Source organism: Peromyscus eremicus, chromosome 8b (assembly GCF_949786415.1).
Source record: "Peromyscus eremicus chromosome 8b, PerEre_H2_v1, whole genome shotgun sequence".
NCBI lineage: Eukaryota > Metazoa > Chordata > Mammalia > Rodentia > Cricetidae > Peromyscus > Peromyscus eremicus.
Window position 1 is genome coordinate 31,499,287 of NC_081424.1, and position 15,541 is coordinate 31,514,827.

General features: G+C 40.5%; 1 pseudogene; it reads left to right on the plus strand.

Moving 5' to 3' along the window:
• The first annotated feature begins 14,298 nt into the window (after nucleotides 1–14,298).
• Nucleotides 14,299–14,711, plus strand: LOC131918811 (small ribosomal subunit protein eS19-like; annotated as a pseudogene).
• The last annotated feature ends 830 nt before the right edge of the window (nucleotides 14,712–15,541 follow it).

A 15,541-nucleotide genomic window follows, 5' to 3' on the forward strand; every position in this document is an offset into this window, starting at 1 on the left:
AACCTTGCTGGGATGTTCCATAGTGGACTGAGCAAGGGGGAACTGAACAGAAGAACCTTGCTAAGACATCCCATAGTGGACTGAGCAAGGGGGAGCTGGTAACATTGAGCCAGAGATTGCAGCTCTCCAGGAGAGGAGCAGGATTGCTGTGTCCTGCAGGGAGACCATCCCCATCACACCAGGTATATCCTGACTTTCCTGAAGAGTCAGGATACCCTGACTTTCCCAAAGAGTCAGGATACCCTTCCCTGCTGAAGCAGTTCCAGGCCTGACTCTCCCGAGAAGTCAGAAAAATTTCCCTTCCAGAGTTGGGCTGTTTCTTTGCAGTTCCAGCTGTCAAGAGCTGTGCTACACAGCTCCAGGTGTCTGGGACACCTTCAGGGCACAGCTGTTGTTCTGAGCAGCTCGAGGTGTCTGGGATACCTCGCCCTCCAGGGCTGAACTGTCTCCTTGCAGTTTCAGCCATCACAGCTGTGCTACACAGCTCAAGGTGTTGCCTGACTCCCCAGGTAGTCAGGACACCAAACCCACAGAGTTGCAAAACTCACATTCTGCAACCAGTTTACTAACATGTTTTGGTGCAATTTCCTAACAGCTCTGGTATTTTTTTTGTTTGGTTGTTTTGTCTATATTACTGTGTTCATGTTATATGCTACCAATTCTTCTATCTACTCAAAAGTACATAGTTAGAAGGTTTAACTCCTTTGGCATTGTTGACCCACAAAACTGTGAAACGTAATACAATGGATGGAAAGGCCTAAGGCATGTTACTGCTACTTCCTGTACCTTTTGAGCTTGTGGAGAAGGCTGGGCTTGACTGTTAGAGGGACCACACATGGCTTTCCTTACAATGGAGCCTCAGGGTCATCACACTTCTCCCCCAGCTGCTCAGGCCATTAAGAGAACACGTTCCGCAAACACGTGTCCTGTGAGGCTGTCATTACCTAACCTCACAAGGCTGCCTAGACTTTAACATTGGCCAGAGTGTCACAGGACTCAACCAAACTCAAGGGATGAGACGTAAACTCAGCCTTTCTACACCAGCAACACAGATGACTATGAGATTATGTTTGAAGATTGTCTTAGTCAGGGTTCTTTTGCTGTGAACAGGCACCATAATCAAGGCAACTCTTAAAAAGAAAAGTGTCTTTTTCAGAGGTTTAGTCCTTTATCATCACGGCAGGAAGCATGGCAGCACATAGGCAGACATGATGCTGGAGGAGCTGAGAGGTCTACATCTCGATCGGCAGGCAGCAGGAACAGAAAAACACTGGATCTGGCTTGAGCGTTTGAAACCCCCAAGTCTGCTCTCAGTGACACACTTCCTCCAACAAGGTCACTGTCAAGTAGTACCTAATCCCTGTCAGGTAGTACCACTCCCTAAAAACCAAGCATTCAAACATATGAGCCTGTGGCGTCCATTCCTATTCAAACCACCATGAAGATTATTACATACCTCTTGAGACATTGAATTTTATTAAAAAAAAATTTTTGAGTTTGATGTGCCTTCTTTTTTGTTGGAGTGAAATGGAGATGAAATATGCTGAAGAGTAAAGTCTTGTTTGGTTTCAGTGAAATGCACTGAGGACACTGCAGTGTTTGCTGTGGGAAAAGGCGAGATGATACCATAAAATTGTAACATCCAAAATTTGGCCGCTTTTCTGCTTACTCAGCCAGGTCCTGTAGCACGGGTCTCCGGAGAGAGTTTTCATGATTGGCCAATGATCCTATGAAGTCGCCAGCTTGTCCTATCTTTCACATTTCCTTCCAAGAACTGTGCTCTCCCGCTATGTTAGAATTCCTTCTGCAGGTCTCAAAAATAGCCTACCCGTCGTTAAGGAGACCCCAGAGGCAAACCATACTCACGATTTACAGTGATGATGTCTATTCTCAAATGCCCTCCAAATATAGCACCTGCTTGCTTGAAAAGAACAAGGCAGGTTTCTAGCTTTCAAGAGCGTGAAGGGTTTGCTGAACAGAGAAAAAGGTCAGTCAAGCTGGCTGTGCCTTGTGATCACAATGCAGGGGTTTGGTGGAGCCATACAAGAGGGTGCTTGCCACGAGCATTCCTTTATTGTTTACAAGCAAGTGTTGCTGGTAGGAGAGCCTCTAGCTTTCTCCCCTCCTCCAGTTTCCAGACACTAAAAATTAACAGAAACGTGAAGTGGGAAGGGACAGAGGCATGGCAACCACGATTCATTCAAGTGAGTAAGTGGCATCCCTTTAGCACAAAGGAAATCTAGGTGTTCCTGTCTGAGAAACATCAAATTCATCGGTATCTTCTAACTTCTGGAATTTCATTACTGTCCAGTTCAACTGTCCAGTCTCCTAAGATATCATCATAGGACAGTGTGGGGGTGGGCGTGGGGGGGGTACTGGGTAGATAGCTCAATTGGTAAAGTGTTTTGCTATACAAGTTTGAGGATTTGAGCTCCATCACTAAACAGCACTTTCCTAAAAAGCTGGGCATGGTGGTCAAGCCCAGCCAGATTTGTTGGCCCTAGATCCCAATGAGAGAGCCTGTCTCAAAAATAAGTAAGTAAATAAATAAACAAAATTTAAATTATTTAAATTAAAAAGTGTATTTGTTAGGTCCCAAACTCCAAAAGGCAGTGCATATGTCCAGAAATGAGTCTAGGCTCAGCTCAAGGTGGACAACAGGAGGATTTCCGGAGGTTAGACACAAGCGAACAGTCAGCATTCCTCAGGAACCTGTGAGACAGGTTTCTGTCTTTCAAAAGGATTCACTCTCGTTATCTTCCCTTGACTCTGGCAAAGGGGACATGTGGCTCTCCATTGATGAAAGCCCACAGGCAGGTCTCTGTCATTCTTAATTGGTACAGGGACCATTTGGTTTATACTTCTTGCTCAAATTCATCCTGCTCAGATCTCTCTGACGGCATCGGTGGCGTGGATGGTGGGGCCCACCTTGTCCCAGGCTTTAACAGTGTAGAGGCTGCAGCTGCTTGGTCCATCCATTCAGAGCTGGAAAGTCTTTCACCTTAAAAACATTCTGGCTTTGCCGGGCGGTGGTGGCACATGCCTTTAATCCTAGTACTCGGGAGGCAGAGCCAGGCAGATCTCTGTGAGTTCGAGGCCAGCCTGGGCTACCAAGTGAGTTCCAGGAAAGGCGCAAAGCTACACAGAGAAACCCTGTCTCGAAAAACCAAAAAAAAAAACCAAAAACCAAAAAAAACATTCTGGCTTTACCGTAACTTTGGACACCAAAGACGGACCTGCCCCTTGCTGAAGACACGAATTTTAAAACTTTGAAGTTTAAATTCCCTTGGCCTCTTAAGTGAAGAAGGCTGCTAAAGTGAGACACTAAACTGGTTTCATATGTAAAAACCAGGCTGTGCTTTTCCTGGAGCTACTCGGGGTCCCACCAAGGAAGGCAAACTCAGACAGGTTTCCTTGCTGGCAGGCTCCGGGACGACGAAGCCAGCTCACAAAACTGCTTACAATGAAAAAGCCAACTCAAGTGACTATGATGCTGTTATTAAAAAACAATTTGCTTTTACAATTCTTTTATTTAAAAAATCAAACATGCTTTTTGATGGCTGCTGTCAGGAACCAAGCACCAGTGTCTGATGGGAAATGATTGGATGTTTCCAGAAGAAAGGAAAAGAAAATGTTTCAAGTGTGTGTAAGGTGCAAAGGTCTAAGGAAGTGACTTAAGGTATGTGAATAAACACGAGACAGATAATACACGAGGTTAAGACTTCAAAGGTTCCAAGTTTTAACATATTAATCAACGGAGTTCTGATAAGTTCTTAGTCTAGCCTTGGTAAAGCACTGGCTACTCAGCCTGTTTTTAGATTATCATAGTCACAGGCTAAAAAATTTAAATTCCTTTGGTTGTTTTCTAAAAAGTGACTTAAAAGTACTTCTCATTGTGCTGAAAACATCTCTATCCAATCTATATCTGTTCAGTCCTCCAGACAGAGGAAAGGTTGTTTGCAGCTTCCTCCCAGAACCATCTTTTGGGTCCTCAAGATCCTCCCCTTTCTTTTCTTTCCTGGCAGGGAATTTGTCTTACTACTAATGAACGTTCATGCTTCGACCATGTTATCAACTTTCCAGGCTTTACTTTTGCTGTGGCTCAAAGGTGTGACTCTACTCCAGTTGCTTATAGACACGGATTCACTGATTTTTCTACCCTGAGAATCTCAGTGCAGATTATAGACAGTGGTCACATCAATGTATCTAAATTTTATCTCTTTTGTCAGCTTTAAAGAGTCACATGAGCTTTAGGAAGTTGTGACTTGGATCCTTCAAATGGTCTCCTTCATCAAATGGTCAAATGGACTCCTTCCTCCCTGACTGTTGGATGTGTGTTCTTTATGTCTTCCGGACCGTCCAGTCAGGAAGACATACCTGGAGTAGCGAGGAAAGATTTCCCCTAAACTCCTTAACTTTACCTTCTGTTCCTAGTCTATATCTGTCCCAGCAGATTTCCACTTAGCTGACAAACACCATCCAGTAATCAAGCTGCAGCCTACAACTGCTCTATGATGAGCTCATCTCTCTAACCTCATGTGACCCTGCCAAACCAGGGAGCCCTGGACTTGCCAAAAACTGATTGGAACCAGTCCCCGATGTGAATTATTCTGACCAATGTGATTGCTCCCCGGTCTCTTCAGTTTCTTTCAGGCAAAATTACTTAAATTCTCATCTCAGAAAAGAGAAAGAAAGAAAGAAAGAAAGAAAGAAAGAAAGAAAGAAAGAAAGAAAGAAAGAAAGAAAGAAAGAAAGAGAGAAAGAAAAAATGGGAAACAAAACCCAAAGTGGGTAGCTCCAGAATAACAATGTCCAAGGTTGACCCTGACCTTCCTTTCCTACAAGTCATTTTCCACGTTTGAGTCTGAATGGAGCCAAGTCTTCCCCTCACACACCTCAGGAACAGGACACGGAGATGAGGGAACCTTTTGTCTTGTAATTTACTATCACAACAGCTGTTTAGAGGCCCCAGAATCCACAGGGATGCCTTTCTGCCCGCAGCTTTACAAACTGGCCATGGGAATTTAGGCAAACAACCTTAGCTGAAAAGATTAAATTTGGAAAATGAGGATGGCTTGATGCCTAAAATTCTTTAAAAAAAAAAAAATAGTAACTAGGATTCCAGTTTCAAGGATTCCCATGTGGATGTAGCCTGCTTCGCCCGCCTCTGAGTATGACTGAGTCTGATTTGGCTCAGTTTGTCACGTGGGTTCTACTCAGGGAACATGGCAAACTTATTTTACCATGCCTCATTGGCTAATGTCTCTATTCGTCAGAATGATGCTGGGTTCTCTGTTACTGCTGGCCGTGGTTCCCCATGGTCACATTTCTGATTTTGTTGGAAGTGGATTTAGCATCCTCCCACTTTAACTGTTTCTTTTATTTAGGGAGAGTGGATTAGATAACTGTCTAGGTTTCCTCTCCTGCACAGCATTCTTGTGATGGAGTGACACCTGCTTCTGTTGGCATAGTGGGTGGAATATACTGCTCTGGTTGGTTGACAGTTTGGGTTGATCTTGAAACATTGTGTGGTCATTGGACTATCAACATACATGTTTTTAAAAAGTCTTTAGCTTTAAAGAGCACAAAAAGAGCACACGGCAGGTGTCTGGAACCCCTTCATAAAGGACTGGGGAAGAAAATATGTGTAAAGAAAATGAATCATAGCAGAAATAGATTTACTTAGCAAAGCCAAGCCAATTCTAAATCAGCCAAACCTCTGAAACATACAGACCTGTGAAGATGGGAAAAAAAATGTTTACTGCAAGCTGTTCAAATCTTGAATTTGTAACATAACAACAGTAGACTCCTTCAGACAGTGAAGCTAGACGTTGGATACCACTTATGTGTGTGTACAGATGCACACATGTACACAACCCACACATACTAATAAGAAAATAAAATTGAAATTTAAAAAACGACCAAGCGGTACATTCTAGAAGACAGGAAGTACGTCAGAGGAGCTTGTGGAATCATAAAGATGTTAAGGCAGAATACTGGTAACAATGAGTGTGTTGCAAGAAAGAAACAGTTTCAGAAACGGACTGGACAGTTTGCAACACAAAGGAAATGAAGAGAGCTCAGACCAAACAGTCTGGAATAGGAAAACTGTTTCTTGCTCAATCACAGCTGTGGCCATGTAGAAGTAGGAAAACAGCCACCTCAAAGCTTAGATTTATAGCATCAAGACCTACAGTACCATGTAAAAAAAACAAAAACATGAAAAACTATGGCTGTCAGGATTGCTCAGTGGGGAAACGAACCCACCATTAAGCCTGATGATGTGAGTTTGATTTTGGAGATCCACATGATGGAAAGAGATCAGTGGCTACCATTAGTTGTCCCCTGACCTCTACATAAACTCCATGGCAAGCATACATATACAGGCACATGTGAGTGCACACACAGTGTATTTTCTCATTTTTGCCTTTGTTCTTAAGACTATCACAATTGTTTGGGGGTCTTTTTTTACTGTACACATGCTAAAACCTGTTTATCAATGTCTAGAAGAAGCAACAGCACTTTAGGATTATAATCAACAGTTGATCAATATTCAGCACTGATTTGTCTCTCTATTTAAGGCTTCAATTTTTTTCATCAGAAATTCTCTCCTTTTTCAGTACAAAAGACTGTTTTCTTTTTGTAAAATTACTTCTAGGTATTTCCTGGTTTTAAACTGTTGTAATGGAGTATTTTAAGTTCATTGTATGTATACGGAAATGTCATTTACATTTTATATTAATTTATATTTGGTGACTTTGCTAAATTCATTTACTGGTACCAGAAGTGTGGAGATTAATTTGAATGTCTTCTGTATACAACCAAATCATCCACAAATGATGGTAGTCATATTTGTATCTTCCCAATATTTTTTAAATATATGGCCTTATTATATTTTCTATGAGTTATGAATGGAGATCCTTGCCTTCAGCTTGATCTTATTTTACAGTATATTAGCTGCAGATATCTTTTGGTAAATGTGTTTTATCAGCTCGGGAAAGCTTTATTCTTGACCTAACCTTTAGAGGGTTTTTGTTTTCACTGCTGAAATGTTGGGGTTTTTTTACTCCCATTTTGATGATTATCCTTGTCTCCCCTTTATTATTGTGGTAAATTACAGGCTGCGATGTTCCCCTGGAGATGTCACCAAATTGATCAATTTTCTAAAGTTAAGCCAATTTTGATTTTTTTTTTCTGGGGCAAATGCCGTTAGGTTATGGTAGACTATTTCTTTTATGAATCACTGCATTCTAAAAATATCTGTTTATGAGAGGTAAGAGCCTAATATTGTTTTCAAATAACATCTTCCCCCAGCTTGGGGAATGGTTTTGTGCCGATCTTATAACTCAAAAGCTTCACGGCATATTCTCCTTCCCTTTGATCTCTGTAAGAGTTTATTTGGAATTGAGGACATTTTTTCCTTAAACATTGAGCAACTTCTCCAGGGAACCCTCTCAGCTTGGATTATTTTTACTATTGGGGGGGAGGGGTCGGCAGCTGAACCTTCACTGTTTTAAACGATGTACAACTCCTTAGATGCTTTTATTGATTCTTTCGATTTTGGAGAGCTGCTTTTTTCAAGAATGTCTTCCTTTTACCTAAATTTTCAATAACATTGGCATGAACTTGTGCACATAACATTACACATCATCACATTAACATCCGTGTACTATATCCTAGTGTTTACTGTGGGTAATTCATGTGTTCGCATTCTCACGTGGGTAATTCACGTGTTCACAGTCTCACGTGGGTAATTCACGTGTTCGCAGTCTCCCGTGGGTAATTCACGTGTTCACAGTCTCACGTGGGTAATTCACGTGTTCGCAGTCTCCCGTGGGTAATTCACGTGTTCACAGTCTCACGTGGGTAATTCACGTGTTCGCGTTCTCACGTGGGTAATTCATGTGTTCACAGTCTCACGTGGGTAATTCATGTGTTCGCGTTCTCACGTGGGTAATTTATGGTTTTGCTCAATATTTTTTGATCAAACTTTTCAAAACACCAAAGCCCTTGCTGACTTTTTCTACTGTTCTTGATTTTATAGATTTCCCCTATTGATTTTATTGTTCTTCATTATTTTATTTTTTTAAATTTCTTTGAGTTTGTATTTTTCTAGATTCTGAATATTAACATTTGCATAAACAGCTTTTCTTTTTCAGTATATATATATATATATAATATTTATAACTACAAACTTTCTTTTAAGTCTTATTTTAGTTGAAGCTCATAATTTTAAGTGGTGTGCTTTAATTTCTATTCAATCAAAGATGTTTTCTAAGTTTTGTTTTTATTTTGTTTTTCACATGTGTTATTTGTTTTTTATTAATGTACATTAGAATGTCTTTATTAGTGCATATATAAAACAATGGGTTTCATTCTGACATTTTCTTTTGTGCATATAAATTACTCTAATTACACTTACCTTCCCCTTTGCTCTCTCTTGCTCCCTACATCTATTCTTCTTCCCCAGCAGTCTCCCTCCTGCTTTGGTGCCCTTTTATACATCTAGATTCCACATATGAGAGATAATATGATAGTTTTCTTTCTGAGACCAGCTTATTTATCCTGATGTGATGACCTGCACTTCTGTTCATTTTCCTGCCTTGAGGCAGTGTGTGACTAACCAGATTGGGGACCAGTTGATGTCTTTTAAAATATAATGTTTGAATAAGATAAAATGTACATTCTTTAACTCAACTCAGCCATTCTCCACCGCTCAAATCTATCCTAGAAGGTTCTATTGTTATAGCTGAAGGTTTATCACTTAAAAACACCTTTCCTTTCTATTTAGTCTAATAGAAGAGATTAGCTCTTGAGTTACAAGGCTAGAAAATCGTGTGCTCCAACTGTCTTATGTATCCTTTCCTCTACTTCCTGGTAAATCTGCTAACGTGGATCTGTTTTGAGCACACAGGACAAATTTCTAAAAAGCTGTAGTTGGCTGTTATTTCTTTGGCTGCCCATGTTGATTTCCTGCATTATACGGTAGGGGTACTGGGAGGTCGGGAATGGCTCAAATCGCCTTATACACATGGATAGCTACTGATGATAGCCGTCATCTGGGAGCTTAGCTGGGGTTGCTGACTGGCCACCTTGGTTTCCTTCTCAGTGGACTTCTCCACATACTCTCTGAGTTTCCTTCCTGTATGGCAGCTGGGCTTCAAGTAGGAGCATTACAATTTAGTCCTAGAATTTCACTCCAGCAGAATTCTAGTGACCAAAGTTAGCTCAGTTCTTACTCTGGTTTTGGAATCTGTTAAATATTATGGGAAGCAGAGCGAAAAGCACATGGTAATTTATTACATCACATTCACAACTCCTCTGTTGTTTCAATTTATCAGAGAGTAAGAAGTTAAAAAAAAGCAGGCCACAGAGTCCAGTCAGATTTAAGGAAAGAGGAAACACTCCATCCTTAAACAGGGTGAGCTCTAAGAGATAGTGTGGGCTGGCCTGGGGGGAGCACACCTGTAATCCCGGCGCTTCGGAGCGGGAAGAAGGAAATTCAGGAGTTCAGCGTCATTGTTGGACACATAGAGAGTTCAAGGCCTTCTGGAGCTCCATTAAGACTTCAAAACAACAACAAAAAATCATATGTGATGACAATTTGTCACCCGCTCAGTGGACTTCAAACTCTGTTTTGCACATTATAACTATAACATGATTTGGTGTGTGTGTGTGTGTGTGTGTGTGTGTGTGTGTGTGTGTGTGTGTGTGTTCAGCATGTCTGTCAGTCTGCCTGTCTACTGCTTGATCAGTCTATTGACACTTCTGATCTTGGGGAATTTTCCTTATGAACTTGAAAAATCATCCTGTTTCACATTCGAAGCAATTTTGATCAGTTTCATCGGAGCTTATGTAAATCACATTTTTGGGAAATGGTTACAAACAGGTTGCATCAGGACCAGAGAGCAGTCACTGACTTGACCACTGTGTCATGCTGGCCCAGAGACAGAACTGTCCACAGAGTGAAAACTGTAAATGACCTCCAGTGAACAGTGTTTTGTTCCAAATAGCCAGGTCTCCAGATAACACACTGTACATGAACTGCTTAATCATCTGGGTTGACTCTGTGAGGGAGCTAACATGTTACCGAGCACCATTGTATTTAAGGCGTGACTGTGGTTATCTGTGCCTTGTTTTGTTAACGTTCCAGAACTCCTTTACAGCTGCATTTTCCCTTTGCCTTACCTTCCCATCCAGTAGTAATTTGAAATGAAGTTCCAAATCCATTTTCTGGTCTTTTGACTTTGCTTCATTCATACTCCAGCATGGGAATAAGGAATTTATAAGGACAGCCCAAGGAGCCTGGGATTATTTGGCATGGTAATTCTGTTTCACAGCTTAAGGAATCACCAAACTCATTGATGAAATCTATGTTTTATTTCTTTTATGCTAGCTGTATCTGTTTTGGCGTAAGAAATTTTCAGAAATGAATTGGAGGTGTGAGAAAAAAAATGAATGGAAAATATTTCCCTCTTTTTAGGCTCAGCAATCATCTCAACAGCACAGGAATCATCAGGACTTTGAAGGTCAAACAGAAGCCACCTGTGTGTAAAATCACCTGGGTATGGCAAAATTGTTAGGAGTGGAACTTGAGTAGTTTCTTTAAATGTTTCTTCAGTGATAACTGTCCCATTCAACTTTTCTACTGGAGTTGATTTTTCTTAAAATTCCTATTTCCCAGAAAATCAGCAATTTTCCCTTGGTTGGTAAAGTGCTAGCCACTCTGAGTGATTCCCCTACAGTGTAATGAATAATTTAATGATGCTTAAAGTAGGTCAGATGTGAAGGACGGGGAGGCTAAAATGAACACACTTTAATGTCACTTAGGCACACAGAACCTGACCTGACTACTGGACAAATTATTTTAAAGCGATTTGGAGCTTTCTGACTTCTAGGGAAAAAAATTACACAGAAGGTCGGATCTTAAAAGTCAAGTTTGTGAAGTATCTTATTACACAGTGATCCCAGCACTCTACACTTCTGCTTTGTGAAATGCAATCTCCTTTGGCCTGAAACAGAGGCAGATTCCTGATGGTCAGAAAGACAGTTATTGTCCCTGGGGAAGCCACTAGTCTGCAATTGTGTTTACAATTTAGGGAGAATAAGTGGGGTTGAATTTAGATACCTAGATCTGTTCCGTCTCAGGCCTCCAATGTTTTCCTGGTTTCAGATTCCTCTGGGATCATAACATGTGTCTGAATAAAGACTCAGACAAAATAAAACTTTTCTGGTATTTCATGTAAGACAGATAATGATTCATTTGCGGGTATGGCTCTCTGTTGCTGATTCACGCTGCTTACATCATTACCAGAAGCTATAATCCCCTGGACCCATCAACCACGGCGGTCTTGAGTTTATTCATATTATTCTTTGCCACTCTGTCAATGAGTTTCTCAGGGGACAACCCACTTCCTGAGCAGCCCCAGTTTTGCCTTCTCTAGGCCTTGCCATCTCTGACAAACAAACAAACAAACAAACAAACAAACAAACAAACTAGGGTTCATAGAGAATAACCTGTCAGACACCAGCAGACTTTGCATTCTACACATGGCTGTTCATGTTAAGATTGTTCATGCTTAGATTACCTTAATAAAGAACCAGAGATGGGGTGGGGGTGGGGGGAGTCAGGGGATGCTTACATAGCACATATATTTTCTCACAGTTCCTCTCAGTACTCTGCTGAGGCTGTTTGCTTCTTCCTGCCGTGACAGACTTTGAACTCCTGACTCTTCTGGGAGCAGCGTAGCTTAGCTCCATACCCTTCCCGACTTCCCAGCAATGACCCGTCACACACCTTTCTGTGATGCATGGCTACATCATTCCTGCTCAGGTCTTACTCAGATGCTGTTGCATTCCTTACACTGGACTTGAGGTCAGCCTTCTGGGGTTTTCTACGATGAGGCTTGTAGACACAGGCACAGAAACCACACATCCTGCTCGATGTGTCTGGCCCTGCAGTATGTTTCTTCAGTTGGACCAGCACAATCTCTTCCTTATCATCAGAAATGGCTCCAAGTGGTCACTTTCTTCCTTTCATGGGAGCACACCTCAGCATCTGCAAGGAATTCTGTGTGTTCTGTTCTAAGAGACACAAAGAGCCATGGTGCCATGAGCTTGTAGTGAGGAAAGGTTGACAAGTTTCTGTGGAGCATCGAGCTCCCCTTAGACAGTAAGGGTCAGAGCTCTTTCTGGTCAGAGTTTCTTGTCTGCAAAGATCTCCTCCAGGCTTTTCATTGATCCTGAAGCAGACATAAAAGGGGAGAGTACCCCAGTGCAATTCTTTAAGATGGACCAAATGTTAGGCCATCAAAAGTCTCAACAGAAGTCCTCAAAATTTGAAATCATATAATAGATCTTTTCAAATGACAATAGAGAAACATTCAAGATCAATATGAAAAGGAACTTTGGAAATTGTATAATTAGGGCCAGCAAGATGGTTCCTTAGGTAAACCTGAACTCAATCCCTAAATCACAGATAGTGGAAGGGGAGAAATGACTACTATAAGTTGACCTCTGACCTCCATACACTCACAACCACAGTAAATAAATAACAAATAAATGTAATTAAAAATTTTTACAAACAAAATTGCACAATTACATGTAAATTAAAAAACACACACCTAAAAAGCCAAGTGGGTCAATGAAAAAAAAGAAAAGAAAAAATTTAAAGTATCCCGAAACAAATAAAAAATTGAATCATACAAAACTTATGGCATATAGCAAATCAGTGTTTGAAGGTAGTTTATAGCAATAATAGATACACTTTAAAATTAGGAAGATTTCAGATTTCAAATAACCTAATAGTGTAATGCAAAGAGATACAAAATCATCTACATATCACACTTTCAGTTGGGAGAAGAAAGTATAAATATCAAAGCAGAAATAAGTGAAATTGAAACTTAAAAGATTTACAAAAGATCAATGAAATAATAACTTGCCCTTTGGAAAATAAAGTAAACAGATTTTTTTCCTAGACCAAGAAAAGTAGAAGACCCAAGCGAAGAATATCAGTGGTGAAAACTGAGTCATCACAGTGGATCCCACAGAAACATTAAGGATCATTTGGGATGATTAGGAGCAACTATTTTCCAATGAATTGGAAACCCTAGAATGAATGGATAGATTTCTGAGCACATATAACCTATCAAACTTGAACTATTAAGAAAATATAAAACCTTTACTGGCCAATAATAGGTTGTATCAGAATTAAGTTTCTCCCAAAAAGAAAAACCTAGGGCAAGGTGGTGTCACTGCTGGATTTTAACCAACTTTTAAAGAATACCAATCCCCCTATTCCCAAACTACCATTTAAAAATTAAAGAAAAGACTTCTTCCACATTTATCCTATGAGGCCTGCATTATCCAAATAATCAAATCTGGTAATGACAGAACAATAAAAGGAGGAGGTGGGGGAGATTGCTTCCTCGTGTTCCCTATTAAGATAGATTAAAACAAACAAACAAACTTCTCAATAAGAAACAATCCAATCCAATCCAGTATCAAATCAAAAACGCAATACACCACAATCGACTGAGATTTATCCTATGGGTGCAAGGATGGTTCAAACTATGCAAATCAATAAATGTGATGTATTACATGAGCAGAGTGAAGGACAAAAGTTGTGATAATCTCAACAGATGCAGAAGGTATTCAATAGAAGTCAACACATTTCCATGATGAAAACTCTCAATAAAATAACTACAGAAGTAATAAACTTCAACATGATAAAGGAGGCACATTCCAAAGCACAACCACCATTGTAATGAATAAGGAACTCTGAAAGCATTTTCTTTAAAATTTGGAGCTGATGTCTTCTTTCACAGTTATTGAAGAGAATCCTGGACTCCTAGCCATAGTAATTCAGAAAGAGCAATAAATAAATAGATAGATAGATAGATAGATAGATAGATAGATAGATAGATAGATAAACCAAACAAACAAATATCAGTTGACTGTAAGGTATAAGCTTCTAATTCAGGATTCGAGAGGCAAGACCATCCAAGGTTTAAGATCAAGTCTGTTTTACATACTAAGTGTCAGGTCATCCATCTCTACTTAGTGAGGACCTGTCCAAAATAAAAACAAATGAACAAACTATAAATACCACCCAGATCTGAAGGAAGGCAGTCAAATTGTTCCTGTTTACAAATGAATGATTTGTACTTAGAGAAGCTTAGACTCCAATGGACAACTGTTAGATTTGATAATGAATTCATTAAACTGTTAGAACATAAGCCCATACATAAGAAAGTATTGCTGGTCCTTTCTCCTTGCTGGCAGCACAGAGACCCCAGGATGCCTACAGTTACTGTGCAAGGGATAAAGCATCAGGCATTCATTCAAGCTCTGGCAGCCTTCCTCAAAAAGTCCAGAGAGCTGAAAGTTCCTGAATGGGTGAACACAGTTAGGCTGGTCAAGCATAAAGACCTTGCTCTTTAGGATGAGAACCGGGTCCCCACAGGAGCTGTTCCCACAGCTCAGCACCTGTACTTCCTGGATTGTGCTAAGGTTGGCTCTATGACCAAGACCTATGGAGGATGTCAGAGAAATGGCCTCAGACTCAGAAGCTTTAGTAGAGGTTCCAAGAGTGTTGCCCACCCTGTCCCCCAAGCTTTCCAGGGGCAAAAATTGGAGAAAATGGTCCAGATTGGGGCTGCAAGTTGATACCTCAGGGATAGAAAAATCTAGACAGAACCATTAGGTGGTAACTACCAACAAGCAGCATTAGAACAAAGCATGCTGGGTCAATAAATTGTCTCATATACAAAACAAATAAGCATTTCATTTCTGTACCAGTTATATTTGTTGAAAAAGAAATTAAAAAAAACACAGCTACAAACTTTATTCATGACAGCTAAGAACTGTTGTGTGATATTTTTATTGTGTTCTGACAAATAAAGCTTGCTTGGAGTCAGAGGGTGGAGCTACCCACTAGCTGACCAAAATTAACCATAGAGGTTTGGAGGACTGTAAACAGATAGGAGACAGGAAGTAGTAAGGTGAGGCTGAGAGAGGATCTCGGCTCATTTTGGAGGAAGGAACAGAAGAGGTAGGAAGTCACTAGTGGCTGCTCTCCTGCTTCTATGATCTTTCAGGTTCTTACCCCAATATCTGACCCCTGATTTTTTTATTGATAAAGAATAATTAGTTAGGGCTTCACCTGAAGAAGGGAAGAGTCAGTGGAATCATCAGGAGACACAGAGGGAGCAAGACATGCTGGAGGACAGGTAAGACATGAGCCATGTGGCAGTACATAAATTAATAAAAATGGGTTAATTTAAGTTGTAAGAGCTAGTTAGTAACAAGCCTGAGCTATCAGCCGAGCATTTATAATTAATAAGACTCTCTTGTGGTTATTTTGGAAGTGGCTGCCAGGACAGGAATACTTATCTACAAAATATACCTATGACTAAATTGAACCAAGTAAGTTCAAGACCTCTACAAAGAAAACCATAAAGCTGTGATGAAAATAATTTTAGTGGACAAGCACATAATGGGAAGACAGCCAATGTCCATAGACTGTCAGAAGTGATATATC